At 42.1% G+C, this 17,703-nt stretch overlaps 1 protein-coding gene across 1 annotated transcript in view; it reads left to right on the top strand.

Annotated features, from left to right (window-relative positions):
- The window catches only part of DLC1 (DLC1 Rho GTPase activating protein), a 458,236-nt gene that overhangs the window by 80,019 nt on the left and 360,514 nt on the right, over positions 1–17,703 (top strand). The gene's annotated exons all lie outside the window — the stretch shown is intronic.

The raw sequence follows: 17,703 nt of genomic DNA, 5'->3' as shown, positions 1-17,703 counted from the left end.
CCCACAGAATTGAGGTCATGATAGTGGCGGGGGGGGGGGGGGGGGAGGAATCATTAAAGAGTTAGAGTTATATGTTTCATTGGTGCTATACTGTACCCTGATTGGTTCTTCTCTTCCTTGTGACCCTTCTGTAAGGTGATGTGCAGTTGTCTACAGATGGGCTTTGGGTCTCCACTCCATTCCCCCACCCCACCCCCATTCATATTGGTATGATTTTGTTCTGGGTCTTAGATGCCTGATACCTTATCACATTGACACCTCATGATCACACAGGCTAGTGTGCTTCTTCCCTGGGGGCTTTGTTGCTTCTCAGCTAGATAGCCGCTTGTTTGTTTTCAAGCCATTAAGTCCCCACATGCTATATCTTTGATAACTGAACACCACCAGCTTTCTTCACCACATTTGTTTATGCACCCGTTTTGTATTCAACAATTGTGTTGGGAAGGTGAGCATCACAAAATGCCAGATTATAAGAACAAAGTGTTCTTGCGTTGAGGGAGTACTTGAGTAGAGGCCCAATGTCCATTTGCTACCTTAAATCTTAGATACGTTATATATAAATATATTTACATATGTACATTTGCATGACATTTTCATTGGTCAGACTCTAGTGCTTTTGTAAACTCAGTTAAGTCCCTTAGCACTTTATTATTTTGGAGGCAGGCTTTGACTTGTACTTAATTTACATATTGTCAGTTATGCCTTAAATGATTCCCTTCTTTTTTACTGGTGCTGACTCAACTGATCCCTATGCAAGCTAATCTAACACAAAAATGTTGAAATGTATCAATTACATGATTATGGCCTTGAAATCTTCAAGCAAATCTGATTCTGCCTTCGTGCTGTTTTCACACACTTTTCACATCTTGTTTTTGTTTTCCTTAGATTCAGTTTTTTGTACTTCCCCTCCCTAAAACGATATTGTTTCCCTTTTCAATCTTTTTAAATCCATATGCTAGGATTCAATATGTCTGTGTTCTTTTAAGAAAACAAAGCCAGTAGGTCTATGTCACTGCACAGTCAGGAAGCTCCTTCCAACTCTGCAGCACTAGGAAAGAGAGTTTGCCTTCTCAAGCTTTCATGGCGTCTATGGAAATCTGTTCGTTTAAAATCAAGCAGAGATTTCCACTTCGGGTTATGATGAAGCATTTGCAGCAAGTCAGGGTTTCCACCAAGAATAATAGTCGTGCTGAAAGGGAAATAGGTAAAAACAATTTATTTTTAGTAACTACTGTTGGAAGCATCTGAGAAATGCTGAAGCAGATAAGATTTAGGTTCTTAGATGTTAGAAAGAGGGGATGCCAAAAAGCATTGCCCTACGTAGTATGAAATGCTTTCCTTAGGATGTGCACGGATCCTCCCAGGTCGTTTGATAAAAGAAAATAATCAGAGAATTCGGGCAGAGGGCCGCTGCTGCCAGGCAAGAATCGGCAGAGCCTTCAGCAAACTCGCAGCACGGAAGCCCCATCTTGGATTTCAGAGTTGACACAGCAGTTAGGACGTGGGGTGGGTGGACTGCACAGAGAAGGTAGACGAGGAAAGGGGTCTTCCATTTAAGGCACAGGTTAATTTCAACACTGTGTGGTATCAGAAAATGAGAAGCCAAGAAGAGTTTTTAGCAGCCACATGATGCTGGGGAGGCAAAAGACTGGAGCCCTGGTCCAGCCGAAGAGAACCAATCTAATGAATTCCTTGAGCTCTCCGTTGTATCCCCTAAAGAGGTGTGTGCTTGGGATAAGGACAAACTAGACGGTGGGGGGGGGGGTTAGAGAAACTTACAAATACTTGAATCTCATCAAACGTTTCCCTGGAAGTTTATCTTACTGGATTAACATGACGGGCTGGCTCTCCCTCTAGCTGTTTGTACTGCCCATTTTGTTTAGGAGATGTTTCTAGCCAGATCCTACTGCTTAGTCAGTGTGAGTCTAGAAACTCTGCCGGAACCTGTTGGTCAGGAATGGCCCCGCTAGCATTTGAATGCCAGTGCTATAGCTCACAGGATCATAGCAACACACAAGCCACCCCGGGGTGCCCTACTGAGAGATCAATAATGAATGCATCACACTGTGAAAATCTGCTGGCAAAGGCCTCTGTGAAGTGCTACAAAGCAAAGATGTCAGTGTTAAGAAAAAAGAGTTTCACATTTTAATTTTTTTAGTAAAGCTTTATATGATTTTTGTTGCTTTTTATTTACCCTTGTGTGTAAATAAGGAATGAATGTGTAGAGTAGAGTAAAAGGGAATTATAGCCAAAGAAGTAGATATTGTTCCTCCTCTGTGTGTTTTAATGTAGTTTTTTTTTATTTTAGTTATAGTACTACCTTGTCATATTTTCTCCTCGTAAACTTCATGAATACTATTCTCTAATTAGTCTTCCTCTTCTTCTCCTTCTCCTCCTTCTCTTCCTCCTCCACCTCCTCCTTCTTCTTCTCCACATCACTGCCATGACCTAACCAGCCCTGGTAGCATGCTGGTTACTCGCTGGGCTGCTAACCTCAAGTACAGCAGTTTAACACCACCAGCTTCTCTACCGGAGTGAGGTTTTCTCTTCCCATGAAGAGTGACAGTCTTACAAACCCACTGAGGCAGCTCTACTCTGTCCGACAGGTTCTCTCCGTCTGAATGGGAATTGATTGGCTGGCAGTAAGTTTGGTGGAGTTTTGGAACATGACTGAGGTAGCCCTCGTGGCACAATAGTTAAGAGGTCGGCTGCTAACCGAAAGATTCAAACCCTGCATTATCGCCTGCCATGGGGAAAAGACAGGGTGAGCTGATTCTGCACAGATTGCTGTGGCGGTTGTGTGCCGTCCAGTTGATTCTAGCTCATACCGACCAGGCACAAAGAGAGGCTCATAATGTTGCCAACTCTTTAAGCTTCACAGGGAGAGATCATATGCTCTTTCTTCTGCAGTCGTTGGTGCAAAGCCCCTATCTTTTGGTTAGCAGTGACCCACTTAACCAATGCAGTTACAGTGCTCCTTCATCACGATCACAGCCCGAAGGAACCCATAGGTGAGTTCCACTCTGCCCTGCAGGGTTGCCGTTCATCTGCATCAACTCAACGGTTCACAACAACAAACGAGTATGACCCACTTTGGAATGTCCCTGTAATATATGGAAAGAAAACTAGAGGCCTTGTGTAAGAAAATTTAACAGGGTCCTTTTTTACCTTTTCTCAACCATTTTAAATATATAAAAGCAATATACTTTCTAGAGCCTGTGGAGATATACAGCTAATTAACATGTCCTGAGACAGGAAATTTGATGATATTTTTATGGGGAACACAGTTATATATCTATTTATATTAGTCATGGACTAATTATATGGTAATAGAATGATCATGTTTATATAGTACTTCCTCCTGGGAAGGATATTTACAGAAAGTTCAAAGGGCTGATGTTTTGTAAAAAAATAATTTCTACCATGTGATTTTGTTTACAGCTGTCATATTTTCCCTCCCCAGAGGTGAAATGTGAAAGGAAAGACATTGGGTCCTGGGTGAAGCAGTCAGAGAGGACAGAAACATCAAGGGCTATTCAGGAACTAGTTACCATTACTTAGAAGATGCTTCTAAATATTGGTAATTACTACTACAGTACTTATCCTTCTCTCTGTAACTATAATAGTATATCATAGACTATGCTTGTGTTAGTCTGGGTACATTAGAGAAACAAATCCCCAGAAACCCATATGTATAAGGGTAAGTGCATATCAAGAAAACATCCCAACTCACTGCTGCCCAAGCCCACAAGTCCAACATTAGCCCATATGTCTGACACCAATCCACAAAGTCCTCCTCCATCCCACAAAACACACACAATGATGCTGACTGCAGTAGGAAAGCCAAATCAGTGAACATGTAAACATCTTAGCACTGGCAGGGGTCTCCACATGGCTGCTCCAGCACCCAGGGCTGCATCAGGTAGGTCCATGTAGCTTCTTCTCAGGAATGTCTTGCATGAAGTGAGCCAGCTGAAGTAAGGAAACTGGCTAAGGCAGCTTCACCCTGGTCCGACCATCAGAAAGGAAGAGGCCCGAGAACTAGAAAGGCGAGTCTCACTGAGTCATTTATCTCTCTGCCCTTCAATTAACCCCATGTGTTGATCGGCCAGGTTGGCACAATAAACTTTAACTGTCTCAATGCTATTCTATGATATACTGTAATATATAGTCATTCTCTGTAACTATACTATGTAGTAACTATAATACTTCTATTAAAGTTATAAACAATGCCTGATAGTCATGTAGTGTCAGATCTGCTACAAAACCCTCACATACTAGCAGATAAGAACCAGGGTAAGTTTTAGCTCTAGGAGGATTTTTAGCTTAAAAAGAATCTGCAAGGTGTGTATTCCCATTCACCAAACCCAACCCAACTGCGTACTTCTTAGGTTTTAAGAAACAACAGGAACAACAAAGAATTGGTCAAAACACCATCAGACTTGGAATTTGCTAAGTCATGCTTGAATACAGTATTAACTCTGGGGATTTTTTTAAAAGTCGATAAAATTGCATAGCACAGAAGCTACAATACTCAACTCTAAATACTAAAACCTCACTTATATAACAGGAACCAGCAAGCTACAGCCTACTGGTCCAATCCAACCCCCCATCTGTGTTGATACATGCAGGTTTATTGGAAGAGCACAGTCACATTTGTTTGTGGATGCGTTTTCTGTGGTTGCTTTTAAGGAGCATTGGTGGTACTCTGGGAAGCTGTTTGCGTGCCAAACAGGTGGTCTACTGCTCAAACACACAAGATGCTCCAGGGGAGAAAGATGAAGCTGTCTATCTCCACTAAGATTTACAGTGCTAGAAACCCTATAGAGCAGTTCGACAGTGTCTGGTAGGGTTGCTATGAATCTACTCAATGACAGTGGTGGCAGATATGGCTGTGTTTGTGCTTGCCATAGTCGAGTTGCTGTTATCTCTGCCTTACAAAGGATATTGTGGTGTATGGTTGAGCGCAATGAATAAGGGTAAGTGGATAGAGGAGACTCATGGGAAGGCAGTAGCTTCTTTTGAGAGTCACTGTGAGGAGTGGATATTTGACCAGAGAGTTGTCCTTGCTAGGTGCTATTAAGTTGCTGTGCATTCTTAGTGACCCGATATGGCAAGGTAGAATTTGCCATATGGTAATCTTTACGGAAGGTGATCTCCTGGTCTTTCCCCATGCAGTCATTGAATAGGTCCAACCAGCAACCTTTCACTTAGCAATGGTGCCGCTAGGACCCCCGTGAGCAGAGAGGGGCCTGAGAAAAATGAAAGCGCCAGCCTTGGGGCGAGCTGGGGAAGTGCTTTCTTGACGAAAGGAACCAACCTGACCTGTTGGAAAGCCAGTGGTCAATCCAGCAGGAGGGAGGCACAGCTGGTCGGAGGTCTGGTCATAGGTCAAAGCTGTCGGGGTCTGAGTGATAAGGAGTCTTTGCATTGTTTTGAGCTGGCAAAGTGACGTGACCTGATTTGCTTGAAAATAAGCCTGCTGGCTCTTTTGTGGAAAACTGAGTGCAGAAACACAATGAAGACAGAAGTGTGTATATATATCTATATCTATATATCTATATATATATATATATATTTCTGTCTTCATTATATATATATATATAATGTTTTATATATACAAAACATTTCCTCTATAATGGATTTGCACAAATATTGTCTGTTAAACATCTGTCCCCAGCGAAGGCCATGCACAGTAGCAGTGGTTTTCCTCTATGGGCAGCTTTTTAAAATACCGGTTCTGGGCTCCACAAAGAGATTCTAATATAATTTCTTTGGGGCAGGTTTTGAACTTTAGTTGTCACTTGTTTGTTTTTTCAAAGGTTTCCCATTTTCCCTAACATGCAACCAGTACTAAGAACCTCTGCTTGACAGAGAACGACTAGAGCATGATGTCAGTGTCGTGTGGAGGTTCATTGTGTGGGGCCATAAGCGAGGGCAGGCTCAATATGCAGGGTACATTGGCATATGGGTTCACTCTTCCTAGGAACTTTTATTAGAATCTAAAAATTAAGAAGTGTCAAAATCAATTTCTGGAGTCGTGTCTGAAGAAGGCACAGCTCAGCTTTGGAGCTGGGTCGGTTTCAAATAGCTTTAGAACCTCCTGATTCTGTTCTCCAAATCCATTTGTGTTACATTTATGATCTGCTGGTGTCTGCTGGCAGGAAAGTTCATAGGTTGGAAGTTTGAAACACGTCATCTGTACCCGTACTCTTGCCTGCAAGCGTCCCGGGCCCCTGTAGGCCTGCCTATGCACGAGGCCCTGGGAGCTAGTTACCAGAGAAATACAGCAATATGATTTGCCGTAATGTAAGCATGAGAACCTTCTAAACCCTAGGCATACCCATTGCATGAGGTCATGTGTGTTGATGTGATTTGCTGAAAGAAATAAATATAGAAGTAATCACGAGAAAGGAAACTTTATTACTTAATGTAAAAATGATTCACTTGGCTTAGATCATGGGTAAGATAGAGTTCTGTGTTTTGACTGAAGGAAAATAAGAGACATATTTTACCTTTCAAAAAGATGCACAACTGACCAAACTATGTACTGTCATGGTCTGGAACTGTAAGATCAAAGTGAACCTAAAATAAAGCCTGCAGCCTGTGCAGTGACAATCAGGCCGCAGAGTTTCCCCCATGTGCACCCCTGTTTTTCCATGGAGGTTTGCAAAGGAAAACTCAGCCTCCTTGCTAGCGTCTCCATTTCTCAGCTTGTCAAGTTGAGAAATAGTAAGACCCATGTTGACAAGATTATAAAAAGAAGTGGGCAAGGATTATGCAAATGTTAAGGCGAAGGTAACCGTTTAGAGACCTGCTGGGAAATACTGAGAGATGACTGGCTGTTTGAGGATAAACGACAGTGTCAAAACCAAGGCTGTTAAAGAACTAAAATTCACATAGGGCCCGTTTTTCTAGTTCACCCATAAAATATGTATAAGGTTCGTGAATTCCAGAAGAGAAGAAAGGTTAGAGTGCCTTAAATCAAACAGCATTAAATCCCCAAAATGTGTGTAGTATGTGTCTGCAGGTGGCTAACTCAAAACTATGCAGCCATAACTGCAAAATGGATCTCTCAAAGTTTCCACTTTAATATGCATTATAAGAAATGCCCATTTTTACACACACACACACACACACACACCCTCGTGCTTCCTTAAGCACAAGAACTTAGTTGCATAATCTTTGTTTCCCTTCAACCCCAGCAGGACAGATTTCTGAAATAAGTGCCTTTATCGAAAGTCAGCTATAGAGTGCCCAATGGCCAAATATGTTGTCACGTTTCTAGCAGTCCACGGTTTCAAAAATACCTGTTTGTGCATTTTGCCAGCGGGTCAAATAAATCACTGTAAGCAGCAAACATTTTCTATGGCAATAGATTTTTTTAGAAGATAAGGCAATAAAATAGAACTCTAAGGACGTACTATTTTCTCTTGAATTTTTCTGTTTTCTGGATTGTCCAGTTGGCGTGTGTGAAAATGGTGTGTGTGTGTGTGTGTGTGTGTGTGTGTGTGTGTGTGTTTCAGGAGGTCCTAAAGGCACTTTAACATGTGTAAAGACAATGACTTTAAAAAGAGCCAAAGACCTGTTTTACGGGAGAGTCTGGAAAAATGAAAATAATAAAGATTGAAAAAGAGCCAGTGCATCTGTATACCAATATAGTTTCTCATTTCAGGCATTAAATCTCGACAAGTAATTGAATACTAGACAGTAAAATTTGATACGATGTTATTTTTTAAAAAACAGGCAAAACTTGCTGGACAAACGCAAGAAAGGAAAATCAAAGGGTAAAAATAGTCTATTCTTCTAATTTATCTGTACAGAGCCCAAAATGTGTCCCATGTATATTTTAGAACTTAGGGGAAAATGATGTAATGGGAAGTAGGACCCTGGGGTTTCTGGGCCTGCTCCCATTACTCAGCTGAGGGAAAGTAATCACTGTTTCTGTCATTCTCAGTTTTCTCATTCATAATTAGGAACATTGAACTAAAGCTCAACTAAAATTGATGTTCTACACTTCTGCCTTGGTAACTTTCACGTTTGGACTCTTTGGTGATTTTTAAGGGGTGATCAGGAAATGTCTCTAGTGCAAATGATGAGCCTAATCAACTGGCTAACCACAAGTTTGGCAGTTTGAACCCACTCAGAGTCACCTCTGGAAACAGGGCCTGACCTGCGAATCTGAAGGTCACAGCCTTGGAAACACTATGGGACAGTTCTTCCCATTCGACCAAGAGTCGGAATCCACTCAACAGCAACTATGAACACAAGAAAGTTTGCGTGTAGCATCCAGCTTCCTGTGGGCCGGCTAATTGTGAAATAACCAGGATATTTACTCTCTGCTCTACGTGACCTGGACCTGTCAATTTGCTCATGACTTGCATCCAAGCAACCTAATATTCCAATGTCAATGCAAAAAATAAATGGATTGCCACTGTTTGAATCATATTCTCTGACAAATTCTTGTTTCTCATGCTGAAAATGCAAGCCCGCTATGGATTCTGTTTCGATTCCTAGTGACCCTACAGGACAGAGTCGAATTGAGGGTGGAAGACTTTACAGGAACACAGGAACATCTTTCTCCTGCAGAGTGCCTGATGGGATCGAGCCACCAGCCTTGTCGATAGCACTTCAGTGCTTAATTCATTTCACCATAGATGCAATTTAGTCTACTCACCTGCCTCCTACTTGAAAAGCCCACTTTTTTTCTGCCTAAAGAAGTCTTGATTTTCTTTTTTTGAAAAAGTTATCAAATATTATTCTAACTTTATACTTTTATTCAAGCTAAATAACTACATCTTGAATTCCCAAGTCTTTAAAAGTATTTATTTTTATTTCCGTCACATCCAGTGTAGTTTCTGACCTATCACAGATACTCAATAATGATGCAATTAATAAAAGATCATAATGGAAAGGAAATTTAATTTCACCTAACACCCAACCCAATTCTTCAACCACATTATCCTTCTCTCTTAGTCAGATGTATAGCTCTCTCATTCTCTCTTATACAAATGTGTGGATGCATTTGTACACATGCATATTCACACAAGTATATTCTAGTTACTCTCATGCCGATATGTTTAGGGAAAATTATATGATTGATTTCTTTATTAATTTTAAAGTAAACAAAAGAGATATATTGGGGAAAAAAGCTATTTTTTTACATTTTATTAGGGACTCATACAACTCTAATCACAATCCATAACATATACATACATCAATTGTATAAAGCGCATCTGTACATTCCCTGCCCCAATCATTCTCAAAGCATTTGCTCTCCACTTAAGCCCTTTGCATCAGGTCCTCTTTTTTTCCCCTCCCTCCCCCCTCCCCCCTCCCTCCTCCCTCATGTGCCCTTGGTAATTTATACATTGTTATTTTGTCATATTTTGCCCTATCTGAAGTCTCCCTTCCCCCCCTTCTCTGCCGTCCATCTCCCAGGGAGGAGGTCACATGTGGATCCTTGTAATCGGTTCCCCCTTTCCAACCCACTCACCCTCCACTCTCCCAGCATCACCCCTCACACCCTTGGTCCTGAAGGTATCATCCACCCTGGATTCCCTGTGCCTCCAGCCCCCATATGTACCAGTGTACAGCCTCTGCCCTATCCAGCCCTGAAAGGTAGAATTCGGATCATGGTAGTTGGGGGAGGAAGCATCCAGGATCTGGAGGAAAGCTGTGTTCTTCATCGGTACTACCTCGCACCCTGACTGACCCATCTCCTCTCCAAAACCCCTCTATGAGGGGATCTCCAGTGGCCGACACTTGGGCCTTGGGTCTCCACTCTGCACGTCCCCCTTCATTCAACATGGTGTATATACACACACACACACACACACACACACACACACACACATATATATATACATTACATATACATATACATATACATACATACATCTATTTTTTTATTTTGCATGATGCCTTATACCTGGTCCCTTTGGCACCTTGTGATCCCACTGGCTGGTGTGCTTCTTCCATGTGGGCTTTTTTGATTCTGAGCTAGATGGCCGCTTGTTCACCTTCAAGCCTTTAAGACCCCAGACACTATCTCTTTTGATAGCCGGGCACCATCAGCTTTCTTCACCACATTTGCTTATGCACCCATTTGTCTTCAGCGATCATATCATGGAGGTGTGCAGCCAATGATATGATTTTTTGTTCTTTGATGCCTGATAACTGATCCCTTTGAGACCACTCGATCACACAGGCTGGTGTGTTCTTCCATGTGGACTTTGTTGCTTCTGAGCTAGATGGCCGCTTGTTTATCTTCAAGCCTCTAAGACCCCAGTCAATATCTCTTTTGATAGCCGGGCACCATCAGCTTTCTTCACCACATTTACTTGTTCACCCACTTTGGCTTCAGCAGTTGTGTCAGGAGAGTGAGCATCATAGAGTTCCAATTTAATAAAAGAAAGTATTCATGCATTGAGGGAGTGTTTGAGTGGAGGCCCAAGGTCCTTTCGCCACCTTAATACTTAACCTATAAATATAGACACATAGATCTATTTCCCCATCCTCCTATATATATTTGCATGTACATGTCTTTGTCTAGACCTCCATAAATGCCCTTTGACTCCTAGCTCGGGAAATAAAGCTATTTAATTAAAACAGTCATGCCATCACCACTTATCGCCATAGAGTCAAGTTCAACTCGTGTCTGTAAATCCTTATAGGAGCAGACAGCCTCATCTTTTTCCACCATTGGAATGGCTGGTGGTTTTAAATCAACAACCTTGTGGTTATCAGTCCGACACTTACCTGACTGCACCAGCAGGCTTCCTAATAAAAAGCAATAGTTTAGGAATTGCTGTTCTGAGTTCTATGGCTGGTTAGCTATGGTTGACCATGGGATCTTAAACAAGCACATGTACTCTCTGGAATTTCATCCTCAGTTGTCGGATTATGCAATTAAATTTAGTTTTGTTCCTTTGTTGTCATTTTTTTGTAATTAAATCATTTTATTGGGGGCTCGTACAACTCTCATCACAATCCACACATACATCCATTGTGTCAAGCCCTTTTGTACATTTGTTGCCATCATCATTCTCAAAACATTTGCTTTCTACTTGAGCCCCTGGTATCCGCTCCTCATTTTTCCCCTCCCTCCCCATTCGCCCTTCCCCATGAACCTCTGATAATTTATACATTATTGTTATTTAGTCATATCTTATACCATCCAACGTCTCCCTTCACCCACCTCTCCGCTGTCTGTCCCCAGGGAGGGGTTTATATGTAGATCCTTGTAATCTGTTCACCTTCCCTCCACCCTCCCGGTATCGCCACTCTCACCACTGGTCCTGAGGGGCTCATCTGTCCCGGATTCCCGGTGTTTCCAGTTCCTGTCTGTAGCAGTGTACAACCTTGGTTGTCATTTTCGGATCCCATCAAGTTAATTTTTAGTGCATAGCAGCCTCGTGGAAACCACCCGCTCCGAGGGAGAAAGATTGCATTTTCCTCACCCATAAAGAGTTACAGTCTGGGAAACCCACAGGATCAGTTCCTCCCAGACCTACAGGTTTACCATGAGTTGGAATGAACTGGTTGGTCCTGAATGTGAATATGAAGCCTTTGAGCAAACCCATCCCCTGGTGGCTTGCTGGTTAGATGGAAGGTTGCCATCCCTCAGGTCAGCAGTTGGACACCACCAGGTGCCTTAGGAGAAAGATGAGCATTTCTACACCAATCAAGAGTTTCAGACTCCTGAACCCTACACCCCTCCCCTACTCTGTCCCATAGTAGTAGTCATCATCATGAGTCATCATCAATTCGAGGACCATGAATTCAATTCTGTGAGACAAAGCAGAATCGTCCCATACCATTGTCTGGGCTGTGACCATTACCGGCGGGGGCCTGCTGGCAGAGTGGTTGTGAGTTGGGCTGGTCCTAAGGTCTGCAGGCGGAAACCAGCAGCAGCTCCTCGGGAGAAAGACAGAGTTTCCTGCTCACGAAAGCAAGCACAGTTCTGCCCTGGATGATCTATGGGGTCGCTATGAGTCGACATCAGCTTGGTGGCAGTGTTTTGGGTTTCTAACCTTCACTGGATCAAGCCCTCATAAAGTTTTCGACTCACGACCCTTTTTGCCCGAGAAACTTGCACCATGTGAAAGCGCTGCCAGAAGTACTTCAGATTCATTAGACTGTTGGCTTGGAATTCATTGTTTGGTTGTGAGTTCAGAAATCTTTTACTTTTGCCAGTTTTTCAAGACCCTCATCCTAAGTACACGATCCCTCTAGGAGATCTCAACCCACTGTTTCAGAAGCTGTGGCTGGACACCCCAAGACCTTCTCCTGAAGAACAGTCGGGGACTTTAACTGTCATGCCCCACGGCCACCCTGAGTTTGTCACATCAAGCTAACAATTCTATGGGAATACCAGATTTTCATCCTCCCGCCGTGGAACACAGGATAGCCAGGAAATAGGCCTGCAGTGTTTTCTTCTATTTTCCAGAGAGAGACAGAGAGCATGTCTTATAAAATTTAGCAGATGAAAATATCCTGACATCATAGATAATTGAAGCTAACGCCCTGGATAAAACTGCATAATCTCATTTCAGTCTGTTAGTTTTTTGAGATAAAACAAATATCCGTTACTTCATGCTTCTGGGTAAAAAGATTGGGATTCACTAAATGTGTAATCAGATCCATCCTTTAGGTATTACGAAAGTAGACTTGGTTATTTAACTTGTCACATGGGGAACAACCATTTGTGATATATTTTTAAATCACTTTATTTGGGGCTTGTACAACTCATGTCCCAATCCATCCATGCGTCAAGCACATTGTACATTTGTTGCCATCATCATAATCAAAACATTTTCTTTCTACTTGAGACCTTGGTATCAACTTCCCTCCCGCACCCTCCCTCCCTCACAAACCCTTGAAATTTGTGAATTGTTATTTTTTCACGTCTTACACTATCTGATGTCTCCCTTCACACTCTTTTCAGTTGTCTGTCCCCCTGGGAGGGAGTTATATGCATTGTGATTGTTTCCCCCTTTCAACCCCATCTTCTCCTTCCCCTCCTGGTATCTCTACTCTCATTATTGGTCCTGAGGTGTTTATCTGTCCTGGATTCCCTGTGTTTCCAGCTCTTATCTGTACCGGTGTACATCCCCTGCTCTAGCCGATTTGTAAGGTAGAATTGGGTTCATGATCTTGGGGCAGGAGGGAGGAAGCATTAAAGAATTAGAGGAAAGTTGTATGTTTCATCAGTGCTATACTGTACCCTGACTGGCTGATCTCCTCCCCGTGACCTTTCTGTAAGGGGATGTCCAGTTGCCTATAGATGGACTTTGGGTCTCTACTCCATACTCCCCCTCATGCACAATGATATGATTTTTTTGTTCTTTGATGCCTGATACCTGATCCCTTCGACACCTCGTGGTCACACAGGCTGGTATGCTTCTTCTATGTGGGCTTTGTTGCTCCTTAGCTAGATGATGTTTCTCTTCAAGCCCTTAAGATCCCAGACACTATATCTTTTGATAGCCGGGAATTATCATCTTTCTTCACCACATTTGCTTATGTCTTCAACAATCGTGTTGGGAAAGTGAGCATCATGGAGTCCAATTTAATAGAACAAAATGTTCTTGCATTGCGGGAGCACTTGAGTAGAGGCCGAATGTCCATTTGCTACCATAATACTAAACCTATAACCATATGCCCATAGATCTATTCCCCTATCACCTTATATAAATATATTTATGTAAGAATGGCTGGACTTTACTCTGGACTTTTTCTGACCAGCAGCTTCCTTAGTAGAGGTTTTGTCTGTGGAAATGTGGCATCACCCCGTGCCTCACTCACAGGTGCTTGTCCAAAGATTCCTCTCCCCACATCTCCAAAAAACTCACTAAGTGCCCTACCCGTGTGTCTGAGCAGGTAATTTTGCCTTTTTGTTCAAGAGAAAATAGAAACACTTGTTTTTTTAAAATCCTGTCTTCTCCCTCAAAGGCACTCAGCATTTGTGAATTCTTTAATTCAGCTTCAGGGAAGTGGGAACCCTCTTCCTGGGGAGCTGTCACCCTTGTGAACACTGTGAACCCCAACTAGTCCTGGCTTCTCAGAAGTGCTCCTTCATGTCCCACATTTATATGGGGTCATAACTCTCCCTTTAGACTCGAGCTTTCTTCTCAATGCATATATAAAAGAAAGTCTCCGTTATCATTCCAAAAGAAAAAATGTAAAAAGGAAGGGAAGGCATAAGAAAGGACGGGAAATGAGCGGCGTCTCCCCAGTAGTGCTTCCTCTTCCCATAGCTCCTCTGGGATAGATTGCTTTCCTTCGAGGTTAAGTATTTTTTGTCAGACTGCTGTATCTATCCTCATTGTTTTAATTTTCTCTTGTGTACATCTCATATGTGCTGGTCTTATGACTCTACCGCTCTGCTGGAATTATATTCCCAAATAGTGCTAGGGATGGTCTGGTCATCAACCTAAATAACACGCATTTACATCTTCTTCACTGACATGCACTTCATCACACTACTCGCTTCCAGTGTCTCTGCCTGCTCCCCGTCCAAGAAGGTATAAAAGAAGGATGAGCCATTAAACTGATTGGAAAGACTGCATTGCTTAGTGAAAAGCATGGAATATTTCTCTAATAATGCTTAATAGAATATAGATGAGCCTTATCTGTGTTTTCAAGTTACAAAGTTGGATGATTAAAATGCAAATTCTAATCTTCCTATTAGCATGAGCAAGTATCAGATGTCTGTGTCATCTTCAGACGGTCGTTGTGTTGTTTCGTAATTGTTCACATTACTTTTCTTAAGATATGTGTTTTGCTCCCAAACGAAATCACAGTTCCCATGCATTCCATTTTTTAAATGATATCTCCCATTGGCATCTGCTTATAATCAAGGAGATGCAATAAATTCCTTGTTCTAAAACTGACTACAGTTAATCATCTCTCATTTTCTATATAACATGACATCCGGTACTTTGTGTGAGAGTGAATTTATTTTGGTCAAATTTAGTAATCTATTAAAATTATATGATGATCAGTTTTAAATTTTATTTGCTCTATTTCCAAATGTCAACCTAAACTGATGTTAATCCATTGAAATTTTTTAATTTTCGTAAGGAACTATGAGAAAGAGGCAGACTGCATGCACTTAGCTCTGCAACCACGTTGATAAATGCTATGTGGTTCTCAAAGCCAGCGCTGAAATATCAGCGTATACAGGAGGCGGAATAAACGGCTACCGATCAATTCTAATTACTGCTTCCTCTGGATATCCCCCCCATACTAACTACTGTGAAAAGTCATTCCTTGTAGCCTGCTTGGAATATTTTTGCTTCTGCCTCGGCTCTACTCAGTCTACAAAACTGATTCACTGCCATCGAGTAGATTCTGACTCATAGTGACCCTATAGGGCTTTGTAGAATTGCCCGTGTGGGTTTCCAAGACTGTAAAACTCTTTGCTGGCGTAGAGAGCCTGGTCTTTCCCTGTGGAGTGACTGGTGGTTTCTTACTGCATAACCTGAGGTTAGTAGTCAGGGTACTAGGTATCGATTCAGCTATTTTGTATGTTTTCTAAAAGCACATTTTCTAAGATTGATAGTTGCACCCTGGGCAGCCTTGAGAAAGCTTGCCTGGCAATGTGCAAGCATCACAGAGACAGGTAGAGACCAGAGAGCAGGTAACGCTGCCTGACTCCTGAAGTGGGAGAAAGATGGGCCTTTCTACTCCCGGAGAGGTAGTCTTGGAAACACAGGATCAGTGTTACCCTGCCCAATAGAATAGCTACGGGTCAGAGTCAACTCCATAGCTGTGAGTTTGGAGGGTTTTTTTTCTTTTTCTGAAAATATCTGTGCATGAACCCACTTCTCAAACGTCCCAGTTATGTCTCCAATATGTTTTCCCTTTTTGCGAGCTAGTTAGAGTAATTTTTCTGTGGGAGTCAAGAACTCAAAATAATGCCTAATAAACAGCCTAATAAACCCTCATGGGCTTGACCGACATTGATAAAGCAAAAGTGGGTGCTAAGCATTTACTCATTCCCTTCATTGGGGGGGGGTGCTATTTATTGATGTTCTTCATGTAACTAAATAGTAATTAACTACCCTGATCATATTTGAACTTAAGTTAAAATATATATGTATACTATTAATATTTTTCTTCCTCAACAAATGTTCTTCATCCTTGATATAATTCACTGTTGGGCATTTAGTGGCAATGAAATCAATGTTATGCATTCTATAGTTATAAATTTGGGGGTGTCGTAAACAGCCAGGTTTAGATTTAGGATGTATACACAGAAATATAATGCTGAATCTTCCCAACCTTTCCTTGTATATAATTTTTATGGGAATTATCAGATTTTATAAATCAATATTTCAGATCTGTTTTTATAGAATGGAGAAATTATGTTTCCAAGGAAACTTCTATTGTTCCAAATTGCAGTAGAGAAAAATGAATGAGCACTACCTCAAAATATAACCCAGAATCACTTTTCCAAAGATTAGCTTAGTGTATTTCCATGATCTGTTGCCATCAAGTGTATCTTCTGCCGCACACCCATAAGTAACAGTTGCTTAGACTCTAGTAAGCAAGTGTCACTCAGCGCCCATCACAGATTCAAAGTGACCCGTAAGTATCTCCAAATGCAAACAAACAAAACAAAACAAGTCCGGTTGCTGTCAATGGGGACGGCACGTGTGCTTTACAGAACTGTGTTTCAGTGGCTTTTTGATGACTCGTTTTCCGGCAGTCGGTCTCCAGGCCTTGTGTCTTGAGTGCCCCGAGAGGAGTGGCACTTTTGAGCTAGTCACTTTTGAACAGTTGTACCACCCAGCAATGAGGGTGATTGATCTTCATTGGGAAGCATTTACTATCGATTTCTTCGTAACATCTGCTTGGTTTCTTTCGTGGGTCTTTGTTTCTCAGCCCCCACCGGAAGCAAAGTCACATGTAAATTTTCAGATAAACCTTTTGGGTGAGACTTTCAAGTGCGTAGGACAGGGACATTTACAGTCCCAACGTTTCCCCAGCTGCTTTCCCAGCCCCAGATCCCTCCTGCCCATTGCCATACCCCCTACACAGGGTTTCTGACGTTGTGTGTCTTCACTGGAGCAGATGGACTCCCCTTTCTCCCGAGGAGCATCTAGTGGGAAACCTCACACGTGTCGGTCCAGTGCATATGCAGCAGAACCACCAGACCTCCTTGTAAATGACTCATGCATTCTTTGACTAAGTAGGAATAGTGACTTCACACTAGAATTTTCTGAGGGGTTTTATAAAACCCTGGTGCTGGGGCCCACCTCCGGGGATTTTGATGTCAGTTGTTGGATATGTGTCCTGGGTGTAAGGATGTTAGAAGCCCGTCGGTGTAATGGGAATGCTTTGGGTTCCAGCAGTCCGAAACCGCCAGCTTTACCACGAGAATAAAAATGAGGCTTTTTACTGCTGTAAAGAGTCACAGTCTTGGAAATTCATTCCCCCAGTCCACTTTTTCTCCTCCATAAAGTGGTTTTCTATGACAAGCTTTGCATCAACATAATTTTTTAAAACAATGATTAGTCTAGTGTTTATATTTGACAGAGAGATAATGAAGTCCTTAGAATATTGCTTGTTGTCCAAGACCACACAACTAGAAAATGCCCATGCAGAAAATAATCAAATACAAATTTTCAATAGACTAATAAGATAAGGCTGTCTGCTCCCAGGAGGATTTGCAAAGCCTAGGCAGTCCTATGG

Source organism: Tenrec ecaudatus, chromosome 8 (genome assembly GCF_050624435.1).
Source record: "Tenrec ecaudatus isolate mTenEca1 chromosome 8, mTenEca1.hap1, whole genome shotgun sequence".
Taxonomy (NCBI): domain Eukaryota; kingdom Metazoa; phylum Chordata; class Mammalia; order Afrosoricida; family Tenrecidae; genus Tenrec; species Tenrec ecaudatus.
This window is presented reverse-complemented; position numbering and strand designations above follow the sequence as displayed.